General features: G+C 37.9%; 1 long non-coding RNA gene across 1 annotated transcript in view; it reads right to left on the minus strand.

The window, feature by feature from the left end:
- LOC127946757 (uncharacterized) overlaps nucleotides 1–13,814 on the minus strand; it is a 45,117-nt gene extending 31,303 nt beyond the window's left edge. Inside the window, exons 1-2 of the long non-coding RNA XR_008151160.1 lie at nucleotides 13,552–13,814; nucleotides 9,366–9,472 (exon numbers count right to left, since the gene is read on the minus strand). This is a non-coding gene — a long non-coding RNA (uncharacterized LOC127946757). The remainder of the gene's footprint in view (nucleotides 1–9,365; nucleotides 9,473–13,551) is intronic.
- Between the last annotated feature and the right edge of the window lie 1,232 nt (nucleotides 13,815–15,046).

Genomic DNA, 15,046 nt, shown 5'->3' on the forward strand with positions numbered 1-15,046 from the left:
GATTGTTGGGAAACGTACGTGAAACAATAACGAATGATCATAAAATTACTCGTAGAAAACTTTCTTAAGCGCTAAGACCAATCGTTATCGGGAAACCCGGCCCAGAACTTTACACACAGGCAAACACGGCTTGAGTAACGCAGGAAAGCGCGTTCCTATAGTCTAGTAAAGTAGTGTAGTTACTAATATTATTAGGGTAATGCGTTACTTTACTTCGTTACCCAAAAAAGTAATATAGTTAAGGGTTATTTTTACTTGAGACAGTGAGAAAATACTGGTGGCTGGCAACACCTTAATAATGCCTTACCAACAATCCATAAGACATAGCAGCTACCTAACAACCACCAACACCATAGCAACCACCCAGAACATATTGACAGCCTCGCAGCAATGCCCTGGCAACCCTGCCTAACACAAAATGAAACTCATAACGATGCTCTAACAACCACCAACACATTATTACCCTCCTAGCAACTCCCTTTCAATGCCCCAGCAGCCACTAACATGCTTACAACCACCCAGCAATGCCCTTATAGCAACGCAGACCAATAGCTTTGCATTGCTGTCAAATAGAGAGGCACAGTTTGAGATGCTACTGCCACAGTTTTTGGACTTTAAGAGTGCAAGACAACACAAAGTGAAAGAGAAAATAAGATCCACAAGCATTTGAAAAAGAGTCCCAATTGGCCGACAGCCAGATTCTGTTTGATTTCATAAATAATTTGAGTCATCAGGGACGCACATTGTTTTAGGCTTAAACATGTTGTTTACTGATGCCACATGTTTGAGGGACAGACACCGCTGTTAGTACACAGTAAGAGCCCTTCAGGATTTGGAGAGTATGAGAATCTCACCCTAGGCTCCAATGCTTGGCATAGATATGAAAGACTTCTGGGAGTGCTGGCTGTGTTTGTGTCTATGCAGTCATCATTGTGTGCATGTGGGTGTGTATGTCTAAAATGGTGTTCGTCCAGAATACCTAGAGGTGTTCTGGGTCCCAGCTGAATGATCTGTATTGCCTCAGAGCACCATCTTATATGCATTAATGAGACACGCCTCATCAAACGATGTGGGAAATTAATAAATTCTTCAAATATGTCTCTGTCCCTGCCCGCCCACACCAGTTCACCCTTTACATTGCTGCCTGAGACATTCAATTGATTAAAGGGGGGATGAAATGCTATTTCATGCATACTGAGTTTTTTTACACTGTTAAAGAGTTGGATTCCCATGCTAAATATGGACAAAGTTTCAAAAATTAAGTTGTACGTTTGAAGGAGTATTTCTGTTCCAAAAATACTACTTCCGGTTTGTCACAAGTTTCGGAAAGTTTTTTTCGAGTATGGCTCTGTGTGACGTTAGATGGAGCGGAATTTCCTTATATGGGTCCTGAGGCACTTCTGCCGGAAGAGCGCACGCTCCCGTAGAGCTGAGCAGAGAGAGCACAACAGACTTCACTGATTAGAGCGAGAGCGTCGCGAAATGTCTCAAAAGGAGTGTGTTTTTGGTTGCCAGGGCAAGACAACCCTGCACAGATTACCAAAAGAGAAACAGCATTAAGGTTTTTACAGGAGTTTATTTTTACAGAGCATCAACGGAGATGTGCAAGTGTTTTTGTTTGTTCCCTGCATTTCGAAGATGCTTTTTTTACAAACAAGGTCCAGTTTGACACCAGATTTGCGTATCGTTTATTTCTTAAGGATAATGCAGTCCCAACGAAAAAGGGTCACGATCGTGTGCTGGAACCGCATGCGGTGAGTAAAACTGCTTCAAATATCTCTGTGTTGTTAACTTAGCTATCAGCGCGTAAGCACATCAAGTAAACAAATGCGATGTTGTCATCAAACTGCACTTTCCACATGTACAGCTTAAAAAAAAAAAAAGACGACAAAGTGGAACTTAGTCATTTTCCAAAACCGCTAAGCAAATATATACAGTTTCAGTACATACAACATAGAGACTGATTGCTGATGCTGCTCTTGTTCAATTTCAGCCTCGGGATCTGATTCTGGATCATAAATATACGCTGAATCTGACTGTTAGCCATGGTTTGTTTTGGTTGGTTTTGTCCTCACGATGTCACAGCTTCCAGACGCGCTCAACCCAAAAGCCTACTGGCGCTCGTGATTCTTTAGCTCCGCCCACACGTCAAAAATCGGTACAGACTATCTTTCTCTTATGAATATAATAAAACTAAAGACTTTTTGGAGTTATGAAGGATGCAGTACTACTCTATAGGTACTCAAGATTAACAAGATATTGAGTGAAAACGAGCATTTCACCCCCCCCCCCCCTTTAAGCATTTGGTAAAACATTTTCTGAGAACGCAATTTTAATTTTTTATTTTTGCTTGAGTTCACAATTTTGTTGTTGTTGTAGGATTTCAATTAATTTGCCACTTTGCAGTGAAATTAACAGCTAGTGGTTGAAATGGGTACTGCAATCCAAATTCAAAATATTGGAGAGTTGTTTCTCTCACCCCCTCTTCCTTAGTCATGGCGCTCTGACGGGTTGCCAGATTGAGGACATGTAACAGGAACGAGCACAATTGACAATGGAAAGTGAGTCTTAAACTGTAAGTTGATGAGTTAAGTTATCTACACATTAATATGCCACTGGTCATAGAGGTTTTTAGGTAGATGCAGAGTTTTTTAAGGTCGGATAGAATCTGTGATCTCTGACCCAGTTCATTTGCCCACTTCCATGGCTGCAGTATGCTGCATTTTCCACCAACTGGCAACCCTATGTGTCAAAATACTATTGGGTAAACTGGCATTAGGTGGAAATACACAGACCAAAACAAAAAAAGACATTCCGACTGTAACGTTTGATCAGGCTCCAGTCCACCAGAGGGAGCCTTCACCTGAATATTGAACTCTGCCATTTCCTGTTCCTGCCACATCATTTCCTGTCTTGTCATTTCCTGTCACCCTGTATATAAGTCATTTGTTTGCACTGCCATTTGGCGAAGTATTGCCAGTTCACTGCCTTACTGAGCGTTATTTCATTTTATGCTGCGAGAGTGCGAAACTGGATAGCATAGTCAGAAGCTGGCCTGTTGTCTTGGCGTAACTGAGTTGGTTGAGTTGCTGCATCCATGCCCCCAGCAGGATATTGGAAGACATCACAAATCAATTGCATAAAATAACTATAAGACTGCTGGACATGTGTATCATGATCCCAAACAGCAGTAGCCCACTCTAATGCTTTCCCGGTAAGCAAGGTCATGATAAATGAACACTTTGTATGGTCTTGGTGATAAGTTTCATGTTGGTTAGAGAAATAGATAGAACACTGTCGTAGGAAACCAGTACAGTTGTCAGGAGAGCCATCAAACTTATCAGGTAACGCGAATCTTACCGGGTCAGGTCGTGGGGCAGGGAGAGACCGAATGTACTGTGTCAAATGCTCATTGGTGGCTTGTAGCATCAACAACTGGTGTTGAAAACCATTCAGCAGATCCTTTTGATACTCGATGGTAGAAAGGAGTTGAGAGACTTCCGCTGGATCCGCACCGGGCGAAGTATTCTGTAAGGAGGATTTAGGCTGAGTGGATTCCATAAGCGGGTCTTTATTATAGGATCTGAGCATAAAATCCAAACAATACTCACAAACTCGTGGTCAGGTCACAGGCTTGGGTCAAAACACAGGCAAAACAATCCACTGGCAGACAAATCCAAAACAGTAATCCAAAAATGTGAGTCAAAAGAGCAAAAGCAAAGATCATAACAAGTATCAACACTGGAACAATGAAATAACGCTCAGTGAGGCAGTGAACTGGCAATACTTCGCCAAATGGCAGTGCAAACAAATGACTTATATACAGGGTGACAGGAAATGATGTGGCAGGAACAGGAAATGGCAGAGTTCAATATTCAGGTGAAGGCTCCCTCTGGTGGACTGGAGCCTGATCAAACGTTACACCGACAAATATTTAAAAGTAGAATAACTGGCTGTTGCATTGCTTTTCGGAAAAACAAGTATGTGAACTTAGCATGATTCCTAAATATCTAAAGACATCTTATGGTATTTTTATGCTTTAGTACAGTCAAAAAAAAAATCACAAACAGGACCTTCAGGCAAACTGCTAAAGAAACTTAAAAGAGGACATACAATTTATTATTATTATTATTTGCTTCATCTCGCATGTCCCCCTAGTGGATGGTATATGATCAGCAAAACAAGTTTAACGTAACAATTTAACAAGCTATTTTGATGTTGCTATATAAAACCATAGACATCATCACACATATAACTCTCAATGTGATTTTTTTTTTTTTCTTTATGCCATGTTTGATCAGAACAACATTTCCAAATCAGAATTTGAGAGTCAGTGGAGATTAAAACATAAAAGATTTTTCTGTCTTTGCCAATGGCCAAAACCCCACTCCTGCTCTCTCAGTAGACTGATGAACTATAGGAAAACAATAAATCTAATTCCATTTCCACCCATATCCTTTGAGGCATTTGGCATAAAAAAAAAGAGATTTTATTTTTGAAGTGCTAGTTTGAGTCAAGCATCAGCCTGTCGTCTCACTGCACATCTCAAGTGAACTGATGCCGGTTTGGCATGTTGTGCAGAAAAAAAAAGAGCGATGTGAAACAGCAGGAATCATACAGAATTCATATCAAAATATTTCAGTCAGCGTCATGGCCAATCACCAAACATCATGGCATCAAGTTATATATAGCAATATATAGTTTTTACATTTTTGGTCTACACAGTATGGAGGCCAACTTCTGCCAAAAAAACCAAACAAAAAAAATCATGGCCATGGTAAATCTAAATTATGTCCAATTTGTGAGATACTAGGTCATTATTATGAGAAGAAACTCTACATTACAATGTTTAAAAAACATAATGTTCAATGGCATATGTTTGCAGACCTGCATAAAGTACACATTTGGCCTTAGTTATCTTGTCCTGCGCTTGTAAATAACAGGGTGTGGTGAACAAAAGTCATAATTATGAGATACTAAGCCATAATTATGATAAAAAAAAGTTTGTTACAGCTGCATCTCAGACAATTTACGTTGTGGAGAAAGCTGCAGACTGAATGGGTCGCATATATAGTCTATGTGAGTAAAGCATATGCCAATTACATACTGTATGATAAGGGTAATTTAAAAATGTACCACTTTCTGCTGTCTGGTTAAATGAAGTAATTTTAATTGTGATCTTGCATTGAGTAATTAGCTGAAAGTATTACTCCTCCACCTGCATGTGACATCATGATAACAACAAGTTTGATTGTGGTTCAAACACTGTGCCCACTGTGGTTTCATGGAAATAGCCACGGCCAGCTTGTTAATTCCACAAACGATGCATCCTAATATGGTAGATAAGCAGCAAATTACATGGTTGTACAGGAAATAGAAATGCACCCCTGTTTAGGTAGCTACCTAATCAAGACCTTTGATTTAATTACATTTGGAGGTAACATTATTGCCCCTTGGAGGTTCGTTATTGCTACAAAGAAGCAAGAGCGCTGGCCAATGCATCTGCGTTTGAGTACTCACGTACAATATGTTTTTGGCCTTAGTTATCTTGTCCTGTGCTTGTAAACAACAAGGGTGTGAATCAAGCTGCCCTCCTCATCCTCTCCACAATACACTTCAGCGAGTCAGCATGGTGCCAATTAGTGTGTTTGAGACAAACACATGCCCCCTTTGGTTTTGAATGAAGCATATAGATGGTATAAATTACAGAGTACAAAAGATTGCTGAGTGTTTGTATGTAAATGTTTAATTAACCCGTGTCTAGATGATTGTGATGGTATAGAGCGCGGGTATTAATCCACTAATAGCACGAGCGACTGCAGAGGGGAGTGCACACGGCATGACATATTAATTGGAAACAGTGTGATGTTTTACTTGCATGCATTAACATATCCAGTAATTCAAAGTCTAATAGGATGTTTGTGTTTGGGCTTTCTCCAGGTATTCTGGTGATAATAATTTTTCCAGCAGGTTCTGTCAAACATTCGGAGCTCTAAACAAATAATGAGTAAAAGTACCTAAAAAAAATGTAAAAATATATTTATTAATGTATTTATTTATTTTCATTTCACACACACGCCCAAAACATGTTGGAACCCGGACATTTAAATTCATATGCAGAACTGGATAGTTTTTACTAACTTGCATAAATATTTGCTTCTTGCATGGTCTGACTGCTTAGAGGTACTTTTTCTCCCTTTAAATTCAACAGCATGGTAGCACGTCATTTGTGAATATAGTGAAAGCTAAATTATATGACAAGGTAAACAATTGTAAAAAGGAAAATTTAAAAGAGGACAAAAATGAATTAGGGAGAATCTATAAATTATGAATAATTTACTGCCATTGTGTTAATAATATATAATCATGTTATCCATTCATAAAAACGAACTGTATTTAAAACGGCATTTTAAAATGTAACATATTCTAATTTCAAGTACTTTTTGGAATCTAATTACATAATGCAGATTATGTGTAATCAGTTACTACCCAGCACTTCATATATATGTATTTTGTTGATGTTGCAGTTTTAAATCTATTATAATATTAACATAAATATAGGGAACTATAAGTCCTGATCACTTTTGATAACGCACAGCAGAATTAATAACCTTAAGATGAGTCAAGCCACACTTTCAAAATGCATGAAGAGGGGTATAATGACTCCTCCAAGGTCTGAGTTTGGTTCAGCGAGTGTTTTTTTTTTTATGTATTCACCATGTGCATGTGTTTGGCAAAGATGTCAATTGTTAGCACCAAATCTCGCTATCCTGTCTGTACGTGACGTTTTGCCCAAGGCACTTGAGACAAGGGGCACGTGGGGCAGCCTTTCCTGCCATGAAAGGCCTGACAGAGACTATTGGATAGTAACCCAAGGTTGCCTTTAGTAGAAACCAAACTGAACATCTTCACATGCTAAATTTCTGATTATAGTGAATTGATAATATGTTTTTCTACAACATAACTCTTTTCAAGGACCACATGCTATTAAGACGGCTTGCTATGATGCACTTTCACTTGAAACTCCCAAACTTTATGTTGTTTTAAATATTTGCCTCCTCATACTAATAGACAAACACCCTTTGACATATCACACAGGATGAAATCCTCATGAATATTTAATAGAATTAAATATAAAGACTCCTCGACTTGTTTCTGCTCTCTGCTACCGTTTGCTCCCCTGCAGATAGCAACATAAAAGCTAACCTCAGCTAGTCACAGAAAACACTGCGCTTTGAGTCTGCTATTCTGAGCGAGTGCGGGGAAATAAAAACAGCTAGCGCTCGGAAACTTCATTTGAAAGTCAACACGGGTATATAAAGAAACTAAGATAAGTAGATTTGAAAATAAAACAACGACAAAAAGCTAAACAAACTCCTCCCTTGTTGTGTAAACATGGGTTGACAACACATTGTCACCGTGGCTCTCGTTTCCCGCGCTTTTCAAGGTGGCCTATTTCGCCCGCTCTTAATGTCAACAATCCGATAAGTATTATGTATTATAAAAGATGTCTAATGATTCGAAATTAGAAGACGTGATCAATTATTCATACCTATCAAGGGCGCAGCCTTTCCTAAACAATTATAGCTTTGCCGAATGACAGCGCGCGAAGCGCTTCCCGCTATATTTCTGAGCGCTCAGGGAGACAAGGTGACGTGGGAAGGCACTGTTTGTGGGAGGAAGGATGAACCCCGAGGAGATTTTCACGGAGAGAAATGATACGCTCTTTTCACAGCCGTCTCGGAAGTATGCGAGAGAGCATATTGTCAAGTCTTTGCGCGGCTTCTTGCTTCTTTTGTTTTCTTCTCGCGTTCAAAATAATCCCCCAAGCCTACAGCAATCAGAGCAGCACACGTCCGATTCAGATGGGAAGCGTCGAGGACGGGGTGGGTCCCTGGTCCCGCGCACCGGGGAAAGTGACAGGCTGTCTAATTGGGACTAATCACAGCAACTGTCACGATCAGAAAAGAAGCGACATTGACCCACAGAAATAGGTACCGCCGTAGGCTGCGTTCAGATCCACCTGCCTCATCTCTTTGGTCAATAACAAAAAGGAGAGAGAGAGAGAGAGAGAGAGAGAGAGAGCGAAAATGAGAGAAAGAGATGCAGTGAAAAGAGCCACGCTTGACAAATTTCCCACCGCACATTAAAAAGGCGCCGTATTCTGAGGATAATGCTACATTATTCTTTTTTATTCTTTCACTCAGAGCTATTGCTTTGAATTAGAGAGGAATCTTTGCCAAGAATAAGAATGAGAGGAATCAAAAATTCATCAGAGAGAGTTCACGATGGGCTGAGGAGAATGTATTTTCGTGCTGGAACCAACATTTGCGAAAGTTCCATCTCCTTAAGCAATTATTAGCGGTGATAGTTTGACATGCTCAAGAGTTGTCAACAACTGACTTTAAACAAAGTACAAAGCAGAAATAAACAGAGCCCGGGGCAAAATTAATTTGGGGACCGGTAGCCCTATGAATTATAAATGGCTATCCATTTACCACAGCGAATGGTGATCCAGGAGGCCTCGTCAGTGCAGAATACAGTTGGGAAGGGTGTGAAACAAAGCATGCAGAGAGAAAACGAGTCAAACACTGTGTTTTGTGTGTTGTATAGATAGCAAATGAATGACCCTTGCTAAATGGATAAACATTCTTTGGCCCACTTTTCTGAATGTTGAAGATACTGCATCAATTTATTCACATTATAAATAGTTTGGGCTTTATTTTAACACTGAGCCTTTCATATTGATGTAGGCAAATGTAGGCTTCCTTATAGCTCCCATGGCAAATTTAGGTAGGCTACAAACAAACAAACACAAAGTATGCAGTATGGAAGGCTAAAAAAATTATACAAAATACTATCTTAAATTACCTAATTACACTGCAAAAATGAATTCTTACGTAATATTTTACATAATTTTTATTTAATTTTTTTCTTGTTTTCCTTTTTAGATTTTAAGTCACAAAATCTACCAGGGATTAAGACAGAATAGCTACACTCATATTCAAGATACTGCACCATTTAGTATTGTGCTGTTGCTAAGTAAAAAATAGCTTAACTCACCCTTTACTGTTTGCATAACACCCAACAATCACCTAGCAACCTAACCGCCAAACATGACTTTCTTCTGGAAATGTTAAAATTGAATCGTACAATTAAATGTATTAAGGTATTGTAAATCCTATAAATAAATTAGCTGTCGATTGCGCTTTACCTTTTATTTATTTGTGTATGAAAATATTATCATCACTTACAGCATACGCTGATTTCTGCTTCTATAGTGATACATTTTTTATCGTTTTCTTTAGCAGGTTGATCAAGAAAGGTTCCACCTCTAGAGGTTCCAATTTATACTGTACACATACCTTCAAAGCATTTCACTTTCCGTTTAATCTCAGGGTACAGTGATGGCCCACGTATTGACCCCCGTCAACAAAGAACTGGGAAAAGACTCGCCCCCAGAGGTGGATCTCTGAAAATACACAAGCCAAAGCGGTCATCATTGATAAAAGCTATCAGCCGATTCAGTTCGACAAGGGACCTGTGAATGCAGGACATCTGTGAGAGGGTGAACGTTTTGATTGGCACCAGGGATAGAACTTGAATTCCCAGTTTTCCCTCCCCGCAGAACTCCACCAAAGGCATTTTAGGCCGACCAGCCATATCCTGAGACATCTCATTAATGGGATAAAGAATGTATAGCAGGTACTCCCAGCTGACATGTAGCAGGAGGCTTTTTTACATAATTTAAAAGTGAAACTTTCATAGACATTTCCAATTCAAAGTGTAAGGTTTTTTTTTTTCGGCCTGATTGTCGGTGGAGAACAAAAACCATCCCTGATGAAAAACCAGAATTATTTATTTATTTATTTATTTTTGATGCACCTCTGCAAACTTCAAAAAGGCTGTAAATACAGTCAATACAAAAAAAAACACTTGAGTAAAAAAAAAAAAAAACTAAGTTAAGCTTCTTATTTGAAGTAAACCCAACATTTGCTCTTAAAGTAATGAAGGATCAACAACCTACACCTCAGTGGGTCTTGATAATTACTGTATGTTTCCGTGCGCGCATAATCGCATCACGATGCGTTAACCAATAAATGTATTTATCATTATTCTGTTTAGTTTCCTATCTAAAAACACAACCCATCTTCAAAAGTAGCAGTGATGCTCGCTGCGCTGTATATTTGAGGTGACTTGAAATAGAGTTGTTTTGCAACTGACGCGCACTTAAACAACGAACCCTAAAGGTGTTGTTTCGGAAGTAAAAAATATCTGTGGTTTGTTTTGAATTAAAAGTCACTGCAAAAGTAAATAGTAGACGTAAACAGCATTAACACTTGTACAACCGCATTATAGTGTCCTGCGTGGATTTACTTTGCACAGAATTATTTATGATTAATTAATGTATGCGACACGAATGCCTTGATCTGTTTGAGAGTGATTAGAGGCTTAAAATATGTCACAAAAACAAAGAGACAGGCCAAGACAATGGTCAAACCTGTGTGCCGCATAAACCCGGGCGTCTTTGTAGACACCTAATAGTCCATTATGCCTCCGAGACATGAAGATGCAAGGTTTGAAGAGCAAAAGATGCACTTGTATTTTGCATATGCATAGGGAGGGGCTGAGCATGAGTGACGGCCGTCATCTTGAAGTCATTTTGTTCATAATTAAAATGAACACTTTGTTCTATTATCTATGAGAGAGCGTTGACTACATCTACCGCCCTTTCTTTGGTCAAACCTGTCAAACACCTCTCCACACTTGAAGGGATGCTAACTCTACAACGACTCAGAATCAGGTAATTACCACTACATACTTCACACCGGCTTTGGGCAGCTCCCTGAAGCGTTTGCATTTTTATGTATAATTGGCCCCAAACATGGCAGTTTAATGCCATGAGGACTTCAGAGGAGGACCACGGGAGGGACAGATGGTGAAACGTCATAACGAAACACGGCGTTCCTCGTTCATGCTTGTGCATGAAAGCACACGATGCTGTCGCAGAGCTCTTTTTGATTGATTATTCAGAACCAAACTCCACTGCATGCAGCCCAGTGTTGAGCCACTGAGAAGTGTGCAAATAGAAAAAGAGTGCAGAGGTCTGAGGAACGTGTTTTTTTTTTTTTTAAGAAGAAGAAGAACTGAGTAGCCAACAGCGAGCATATCCTTATGCTTTTAGATCCTGTTTTAATCTTTCCCCTGCTTTTAATGATTTGCTTCCTTGAGTTACGTTCTTCACATGCCAAGTTCTTGCCTTTGCAGAGTGCTTTGAAATTAAATGTAAGCATATATTTATTTTTATAGTTTTAAGGACTCAAGGCCTTGGCAGAAATACACATTTCAGCAGTGAAATTAATAAGCATCGTATAACACTTGAGCACTAGCCAAAGAGGCTGCAACTACAAGCTTTCTCAACCTTTACTGGATGCTTTTAATTATTTCTCAATAAAGCTTATTGAACTGATATTGAACTGACAAACACATAGTCCCGCCCCCCAAAATGGTTCCGCCCCACAATGGGCATTCTCAAACATGTAGCTTAGGCCTTAATGGCAGTTGCACATTTTGTTTTCTTTCTTTTTTCGCACATTTTCATGGTTAAAAGTTGCATTATGAACATACACTGTCAAATCAAACTTTGCCGAGGATATATCTTCAAGTTTTATTTTATGGTTTAGGGTTTAGATTGATATTTTCATCTCAGTGACACGATTCTTTTGAATCCGTTCATCAAAATGATTCATTTCAGATTCATTCACCGATTTATTCAGTGACCTTTTCTGTAAGTTAAATCGTTAAATAGTTAATTTGCATTATTTTTAAAACTGTCAAATATGTTAAAAATAAAATAAAATACAAAAATAAATAAATATTGAAATTAGCCGAAATGTGTTTTATTATCGTTAATTGGCATGCTTAGAAAAATTTGGAGAAAATTTAAGCATGACTTCACAAAAAGAAAAACAGAGCAGATTAAAGTTATGAAAATATTCTTTCAGTTCAAAGATTCATTGTAAAACACTGATTCGTTCAAAAACAAAACACATACACACACACAATAAATAAACAAATTCACCAAGAAATGAAACCGATTGATCAAGAACTGTTGAAAAACATTCTACATAAAAGTAAGAGACTCAGGCGTTTCCCTCAGGCACCCCTCAACTTCTCTGGCACAAGAATGAAATATTTATACTTATTCATAATTTGAGAAATAAAAAAGAATTTAAAAAAAGACAATAAAAAATGAAGGTGAACAGCCACGCTGTCATTATTATCAGCCTAACTGTTAAGTTCTGAATTTCAAAGCATCTCTTCTTGATTTCCCAGTGTCCCATACATGCCCATGGAGCTCTGGTCTTCTTTAAAACATGTTTATAATGAAGGACCCTCATAAGGAGGCTGTCTAACGTTATTAGCATGCTTGGCCTTTTTATCCTACCTGCCCCCTCAGGCTCCAAGTACACCTGATAGCTCTCTGCCATCGCCCAGCAATACTTCAAAAACTAACCCTTCAAAAAAGGGTGGAACAGTTAGCATATTCCAAGAGAAAAAAAAAGAAAGAAAAGAACAGACCTTAGCGTAGGTCATGATTAAACACGACGTAGAGCGAAATGAAATTTTTAAAATGCCTGTCTCTTGGATCTGTGGTGTCATTAGCATTGCTACAAAAGATCAAGATGACAGAGAACAAAATGAGATTCACTAGTACATGAGTGCTGATAATAAGCCAGAGATGTCATATTCCAGAAACTGCGAGGGGCTAATTGCATTCATACAAAACTCTCATTATAAGGCGATCTACTATTATCTTTCTATTTATACTATATATAAACTATTATATTCTATGTTATATAGTATAATCTTTATATACACTACCATTCAAAAGTCTGAGGTCAGTAAGTTTTGAAAAATAAATGTAATACCTAAATTGATCAAAAGTGACTATAAAGACATTTATAATGTTACAAAACATTTTTCAAATAAATGCTTTTCTTTTTAATACAATTACCCTTTTTTGAGCAGCAAATCAGCATATTAAAATGATTTCTGAAGGATCATGGGACATTGAAAATTGGAGTGATGATGATGGAAATTCAGCTTTGCATTTTAAAAATAAATTACATTTAAATAAAAAAATGTAATCTTTGCGCTAACTACATTATAGTGAGTTTAAGTGAGTATGTGTCTTATTAGGTGGGGTAGAATACCTCAGGCGTTTGTGAGTGTGCTTTTTAGTCTCTTTTTGCGTGGGTATATAATGCTGCATGTTATTATTTACCAAGAGTGTTAATTAACATCCCTTTTAAATTCCCTGTTGTAGTTTGTATTTGCAGTGCTGACAGATAAAGTAGTTTAGCTGTGCATACCGCTTCAGGACAGGAAAACAAAACTAGTGATGCTTCTGTTTTTTCTTTTTTTCCTGTATTTCACCCATTGTGTGGGTTGGGTGATAAATTATGAAGCAAGAAAGGTAAATGAGATTTAAGACTACAACAACATGGTTTCCCCTAACACATTTACTTTCAGTGTTTACATACTTACATGTGAAACAGGAAGTTGGGGTGAGATGGCAATAGCGCTCACCCACTTCTTAGCCACCTTGGTTCCAGAAGTATCTTTCCCAAAAATTATGTTATAGAGCTGTAAGCTATTCACCAATCAGCTATGAGGTGAATCATAACATGAACATTTTAGCTTTTAAGTATAAAAAAATAAATAAAATGGGGAAAAAAACAAAACGGTAATTTAAAACTTGAATGAGAGAAAAATCTACAATCCCATGCAGCACTGCACTGTTTGCTGCTTGTGATTCTCTGATAGGTGGAGATTCCCTGAAGAATCATGGGTAATGTAGTTTGAAATTAGTAGGAAATATGCAATTGAACACTTGTTTTTATTTCAAATTAACAACCTTTTTATAAGTTATAGTTCAAATTGAGAATATAAATGGCATTTCTATTTCTGGAACCTGGCTGTATAAAATAATATTTTTGAACAGCCAGTAGTCTTTAGTGAGAAAAGCACACTTGACAGTGTGTATGACGGATAAAGAATTTTTTTTTCTTTTTTATTTAACAGAATAAATTCCTGCTACTTCCTTTTTTAGGAAAGTAAATAAAGCATATGTGTTAGCACAAAACACAGCTATTGGAAGTTAGAGACAGCTGATATTTATATTTGTATTCGAAAGCATTTAATTGAACAAAAATTCATTTTCAGGCTGCAGCTGGTTAATTTCGTCAACTTTTAGGGAGTAAACTAGCACGATAAAACAATGTATTTTCGTGACATCTTTGATGATTACCTCTATAATATATAAAAATTCAAACATCATTATAGTGTATTTTCATGCTGACATTCACCACGAGAAACAGCCATAACAGTTTTCACAAGTAGAAGACGCTTTGTTCCGTCTAATTCTGACAGTTTTCTGAAAAGAGCAGAAGAAAAACATGTGTTTAAACCCATTTCTTTCCATTTCCTCCGGGTTCTCCAGAGAATAAAAAGCTGGTAGCCATTTTGAAATGTGCTGGTTCAGGATCAGTGTGTGTATCCCAGGGCAGCGCTTTGATCAGTCCTCCTCCAGACATCACCTGCAGGTGATGCCGTCTGTGTTGTGGTCTCATCACTCCCGTCCCATTTAGAGATTACAGATGAAGCACAGTTCTCCTCCAAACACTCAACCTGCCAGCTTGTGCTTCTATAAAGTTCATCATTAGATGTTTATTTACTCCAAAAAAATAATAATAAATCTCCATTACAATATTAGGGTGTGGTAGGTGGTTGCCAGAGTTTTACAATGGTGTTCAAAATAGTTTTTAGGGCATTTTACCATGTTGATATGCAGGTTTTCGGGTGTTAAGGTGTTTTCAGTAGGGATTGGCGATACCACTTATTTTGTTTTCGATACAATACCGATACTTTTAATGTCCAGTATCGGTGATATCGGTACCGATACTATACTTCTAAACTGTAAATAATAAAATTTATTATATTATTAAATTACTAAGAGTACAATGGGTAATAATACCCACTT

Source organism: Carassius gibelio, chromosome A25, assembly GCF_023724105.1.
Source record: "Carassius gibelio isolate Cgi1373 ecotype wild population from Czech Republic chromosome A25, carGib1.2-hapl.c, whole genome shotgun sequence".
NCBI lineage: Eukaryota > Metazoa > Chordata > Actinopteri > Cypriniformes > Cyprinidae > Carassius > Carassius gibelio.